The sequence below is a fragment of the Oryzias melastigma genome, linkage group LG2, assembly GCF_002922805.2.
Source record: "Oryzias melastigma strain HK-1 linkage group LG2, ASM292280v2, whole genome shotgun sequence".
In the NCBI taxonomy this organism is placed as follows: Eukaryota; Metazoa; Chordata; class Actinopteri; order Beloniformes; family Adrianichthyidae; genus Oryzias; species Oryzias melastigma.
This window is the reverse complement of record NC_050513.1, coordinates 9,763,213-9,769,995: the sequence shown is the minus strand read 5'-3', so window position 1 is coordinate 9,769,995 and position 6,783 is coordinate 9,763,213.

Below are 6,783 nucleotides of genomic sequence, written 5' to 3'. Positions count from 1 at the left end.
ATAAACATTTCCATAGACTTTTGATTGGAATTGTTCGATTAAATTTCTGAGTCTGATGTGAACGTACCATAAAATGTTCTTTATTGCCAAGTTGAAAACTGAGTCCCCGATTGGACAAAGTTCATCTGGTTTAACTGTTTGTAAACATTCAATGGGGTTTTGTACTTAAAGCCCAAAAACGATTGTAAAATCTTGAATACGCGACGAATGGAACATGAAAGCAGAAAATGCACATTTATGTGTGATTACATAGACTTTTTATTGGAAGCAGAAGCTTGAACGCACATTTTCCAGAGGGATGTGGAAAAAATAAAGTTTTGCATCACGATCGCCCAACAGAACGATTACTTAACAAACATCCCTATCAAAGACTTGGTGCTTCGCAGAACAGTATATCGTAACATACACTATATCCCCTATTTGAGTGTTTTTACTGACTTTTCTCCTCCATCTGTCTTCATGTTGTCCCTAAACTCCTTAATTTCTCTTTGTGTTGTGGATTAGATTACACAATTTTCCTTAGAAACCTATAAATAAATCATGTTTTGTATAACAAACGTCCAACTGTGTTCCTTACAGGAGGCGACACTGAAATTGGTTATTCATCTGGCAAAAAAAAAGTAATAATATCTGATTTTGTAGTTGTATTTTGTCCCGTTTAATCATAGCAGATAAAATCTACATCATTAGTAACAAAGTAAAAGTGTTTAACAACCTAAAAAAGGTTGGATTTATTCAAACGTTATGTCATAAGGGTGAACATTTCATGTTTTTTTTTATTTAAAGTTAAGTTTGATGTTATTCTAGGTGGCACAAAAGTCTACTTTGCTTTTCTTTTATCTGATTCCTGCCCTAAAACGAGAAAACCACAGTCGAATTTACAAATTTGTCTTTAAATATATGCAACGCCGCATCTGAAGTCTATGAAATATTGATGCTTTATTAATAAACATCAGTGTTGCGCTCCCTTTACCGCTGCTCACTTCAGGACTCTGCAGCTTGTTGCTCTGAACTCGTCGCTGCTGATATTTAATCACATAACCCCTTTAATGACTCTGTGGTTGGACTTTTTTGGAAATATGCCAGCCAAAAACAGGGGGGTGTAATGGGCGCAGACGCCGCGCCACTGCACTCCAGGTTTTTGCCCTCTCCCATATTCAGCGCCGTATTTACGTCTATATTCACCTGAGTTTCCAATCCTCGACTGTGCGCGGAGTCCCCCCTTTGAACCAAATGCAAATGAAAATTTCCGTTAACCTTTCCTTGCACCTCATTAATTCTCAAAGGCTTATCTGTGGCTGTTTTTGTTGAACTACAGCGACAATCAGCGCTTTTTTTCTCCTGCTGATAGTAAAAGTCGGATTCACAGGTAAACAGAAGTGCGGGCAGCATTCCAAGGGAATCTATATGTAATCAAAAAGGACTTTTTTATTTAAACAGGGGCCTGTATTTAGCACTGGAATGGAGCGAGGCGTCCAGAACGCCTCACTTTGACACAAAGTGTGCCTCTACGCTCCTGTTTACATATGAAAATGGGCGAGTGGCGCCGAAGCCCAGCTGGTCATTCACCCCGCTTCCAATGTCAATACCAGCTTTTTTTTATCATCTGATGTGTTTTTGAGGAGCAAACCGTGTAACCTCCTACACAAAAAGGCTAAGTTATTATATCAATTTTTTAACGCCTTTAAGAAAATCAACTCGTCATATACTGTATGGACATATGGTTTGGGCCCCCTTTTTGATGTTTGGGTGTCCCCAAATTGTTGTTCCCATTATATCGAGGGTCCCCAACCCACTCAGGACGTGGTACCAGACACAGAAATGGATGTGGAACAAGGACTGGGGTTATGGTATCAGTCCCCTGATTGTCAGAGCCGTTTTTTCCCTGTCCGCATCCCGGTACTACTCCCCGTCCCGCTAGTTGGGGCCCCCTGATTAGCATATGCATTTTTTCCCTCTCTGTGGCCCGGTACCAGTCTGCATTCCACAGGTTGGGGACCCCTGATTAGCATATGCATTTCTTTCCATGTACGCGTCCCAGTACCAGTGTGCGACTCGCGGGTGGGGGACCCCTTATAAGCGTATGCAATTTTTCCTGTCTGTGGCCCCGTTCTAGTTCGTGTCCTGCGGCTCAGGGCCCCCTGATTAGTATATGCATTTTTCCTGTCCGCTTCCCAGTACTAGTACGTGTTCCACAGGCTGGGGAGCCCTAATTAGCATATATATTATACTTCCCTGTCCACGTCCTGGTACTGCTCCGTCGCCATGTCAATTGGGGACCCCTGATTAGCGTATGCATTTTTTTCCCTCGGTACTCGGCACTCGGTACCAGTCACTGTCCTGTGGATTTGGGACTCCTAATTAGTGTACACATTCTATCCCTGTTTGGGTCCTGGTACCAGTCCATGTTCCGGAGGATGGGGACCCCTTATTAGCGCACGTATTTTTTCCCTACCTTCCCGGTCTTTCTTCCCGCGGGTCGGGGAACCCGGATTAGCATGTGAAATTTTACCTGTCGGCGTCCTGGGACCGGTCTGTGTCCCGCTAGTTGGGGCCCCCTGATTAGCATATGCATTCTTTCCCTCTCTGTGGCCCGCTATTAGTCTGCGTCCCGCAGGTTGGAGACCCCTTATTAGCATATACAATTTTTCCCGTCTGTGGCCCGGTACCAGTCCATGTCCTGCTGGTTGGGGACCCCAGAAAAGTATATAGATTTTTTTTGTCCCACTACCAGTCCGCGGGACGGGTTGGGGACCCCTTATTAGCGTATACAATTTTTTCCGTCTGTGGCCCGGTACCAGTCCATGTCCTGCTGGTTGGGGACCCCTTATTAGCGTTTCAATTATTTCCCCTGTCCGCGACTCGCGGGTTGGGGACCCCTGATTAGCATATGCAATTTTTCTTGTCTGTGGCCCCATACCAGTCCGTGTCCCATGGGTCAGGGCCCCCTGATTAGCTAATACTTTTTCCCTTTCCGCGTCCCGGTACCAGTCCGTGCTCCACGTTGCGGACTGCTAATTAGCATACACATTTCTTTTTTCCTGACCATATCCCAGTACCAGTCCTTGTACCGCTGGTTGGGGACCCCTTATTAGTATTTGCTTTTTTTCCCTGTCAGCGTCCTATGGGTTGGGCACCCCTGATTGGCATATGCATTTTTCCCTCCCTGTCTGTGTCCCTGTACCGGTCTGTGTCCTGCAGGGTTGGGGACCCCTGATTAGCATACCCATTTTTTCCCTGTCTCTGGCCCGGTACTGGTCCATGTCCCACTGGTTGGGGGCCCCTGATTTGTGTGTGACAGCTCACATACGACTATATTTACCTCTGCCAATACATAGACAACCACATGTGGCTGAAAAGGTTTTTCAGTTCGGTGGAATCAGTGAAATCGCTGCTGGTTAATAATCTGTTCAAAAGACGAGTTCACCAACTGAGAAAACTGAGGCTCCTATCAGGAACTTTCTGATGGAATACAGAGATTTAGGAGCATTCATGAATTTTTGTGTCCATGGAGGAGCTGCATGACTTTCATGCGAATCACATGTGAAGCTGTTTTTCCGCTCCTAAATAACAAACATGCCTCCAGACATTTGAATTTGTTGCAGTTTGTTTACTTGCTGCTCTCTTCTTGGACTGAGAGCGGCATCAGCAAAACAAGGAATGACTCCATGTGCGACTATGCTGCCACCTTGTGGAGTATGGAAGCAATCGTGACTCATAATTTAAAATAAAAGTCAATAGTGGAGAAAATATGAGACAAACAAGTATTAAAACAAAAATCAAAAACCTTTTTATTAAGCCTTTTCCAGATGTACTCATTAATGTACCTTTTTTTCTTTAAGTTTGATGGCTTCTATTGGAGGGTTTTAGTAATGTAACTTTTTTTTCTGTTTATAATTTAGTCAGGGTGCAAATACTTTTTACACAAATTCAGGAGGTTTCATCATCTGTTTATCCTAATAGTTATTTATTTGAACCATTTACTTTAAGTGTGGCAGAAGTTAAATTAAATGAAAGTGAGGTAAGGGGGCGCAAAAAATTTTCTCACAATCCTGTTTTTTCTCAAAATGTCTCAGCTTTCTTCATTTTATCTACAGATTGTGTTTGACGGTTTTATTTATTTAAGAAATGTATGTGATCGCAAGATTATTTAAAAAATATATTTGTGTATAATTCAGCAAAGGGTTCAATTACTTTATCATGTACATTTACCAAAGACCTCAAATACTTTTTTACATTGATTCAGGAAGGGTTCAGATGTCTTTTTTACACTAATAAATAATTATTTTAACCATTTAAGTGTGATTAAAGTAAAATGAAAAGCAAACAAATGGGGGTTAATATTTTTTCCGCAGTTTTGTGTATTTTCTTACTTAATATATATATATATATATATATATATATATAAACTTTATTGCTAAAGAAAAACAGTAAAACAAGTTTTTATAGACTTTAATAATATATAAAAAAAGTATTTGCACCCCACATTTATTCATTTTTGGACTTTACTTAACACTTAGACGATATAAGTAATAAGTAATTATTAGGAAAAAATACACGAAAGCTTTCCAGAACTGATGTAAAAAGTAATTGACCCCCATAGCTAAATGACAATATACGATTAAAAGCTCTAAATACTTTTTTTACATTATTAAAATCTATAAAAACTTGTTTTACTCTTTTTCTTTTTAATATGGTTTGGTTTACAGACAAAATTAGCAAAAAAGTGTAAATAATTGAAAAGTTATGAAAAAAATGCTGAGTGGGGTTCCCTATGATTGCCCAGGGCCACAAAATCCTTAGAGCTGCCCCTGAATTTCACGGATTTGGATATTACTTTATGGCTAATTGTTTAAAGGAAACTGCTGTGATTGAAAATGTAAACAAATTATTATTTCAGCTGATCCATGATGCATTTCCAGACTCTTTTGAATAAACTTTACAACATCCAGACTCTGCTAGTATCAGCTCAACTCTTAATTAATTCATAATTCAAACCTGACGGTTAATTACAGTCAGAAATTTGGGTTTCAAAACTTCATTCATTTATTAATCTTCAGCATCTCAAAATCCTGAAACACAATAGTTAAAAAAACAAAAACAAAAGGTTGAACACTAACACAACGTTAATAATCCAGAACAAGAAAACTTCAGTCATGTCTGACATCATCTCTTGGAGATATATCTTCCAGAGGCTCTCCTGGATCTTGGGGTGCTGAATTTAGGGTGAAACTCTCCGTGCTTTGCAAGGGGCTTCCTTATCTTGGTGTCGGTGACCTCAATCTTCTCTTTTGGCCATCTTATCATGCCAGAAGGGTATCTGATGACCTCCGAGACCCAGAGGTTTATAGCCTGGACTTTGTTCTTCACATTCAACTGACTTCTCAAGACTATCGTGTGCTGGTATGAAGCAGTAGCTGCTCTCCTTGTGGCGTCGTCATGGTTCGCGTTTGCCTACTGGTACTACAATCCTCTCAGTTCTGATCAAATGATTTCTTCACCTCGCCACACTTATCCAGTCTGAATTACATTTAATTGTCACAGCTGTATAGATTCTGGTCCTTATAAAGTCAAATGTCCTTTAGGAGAACAAGAGAAACCCCGATTTACTCGCTCTGGACAAACCAGAAACAACACAGATCGAGAAGCTAGGAGGAGACTTATAAAGAGAGGTTTGTGTGAAACTGACGTGTTGGTGCCATCTAGTGGCTAGATACCAGAATGCAACAAATCACAATGAAATCACAATGAGCTCCAGCTATACAAACCGATCTGTTCTACTATACTAAGAAAATAATAAATTATTTCTTTAACGACTTACAATTAGGTTGTGTGTTGTGTTTAGTCTAACATCTACTTTTAAAAACTAGCGGTCAAAAAAACCACATCATGACTCTTCCCCCACTGTGCTTAACAATAAGTGATGTCTACTTTGATATTCATTTGTTTGTTGTTTTTATTTCACTTTTGCTATATTTATTTTATGTATTTATGTATGTATATTTATTCATAAAAAAAGCTTTTTTAAACTTCTTCCAACTCCATTTCGAACTACAAAATTGAGGTGTAATATTTTTATTCATAATTTATATTAACATTTTCTGTTGTTATTTTCTTGTTTTTACCATGTACTATGTATGCATTGTTCGAAATAAACGACTAAAGTTATTTAATTTTAGTTTAATTTGTTACGTTTTTAATTATTTTACCTAATATTGTTTCTGTGTATTCATTCATTGTTTCTTAAAGGAGGAACATATGAAACCTAAATATTGCTGTTCTTGGTATTTTTCTAATAATTGTTATTATTATTCCTAAATGTAATTAGCTATTACATTTAATTTTCTTTTTTTTCTTTTTTTTTTCTTTTCACTATACTGGTAGGATTTTATTTGTGTTGTTTTTGTCAAGGAGAGTATTTTATTCATCTTTTTTTTAACTCCATTGTCTAGCTCTGCAAAAGTCTTTTATTTATTTATTTAACATGACAGAACCCGGATAAACATGCAGGGAATTGCAAATTTAGTAATGAAAGACTAATTTTTTAAGTTAACATCAGGTAGAATTGTTTTTATTTTTAGTAACTTTTATTTGAACCATTTTATATAATATAATATAATATAATATAATATAATATAATATAATATAATATAATATAATATAATATAATATAATATAATATAATATAATATAATATATTTTTTTTCACATTTCCATGCCTGCAAAACCTGCAATTTACTTCCGTTTAAATAAAGTTTTTTTTTTTAAGGAGGACAACTTTGG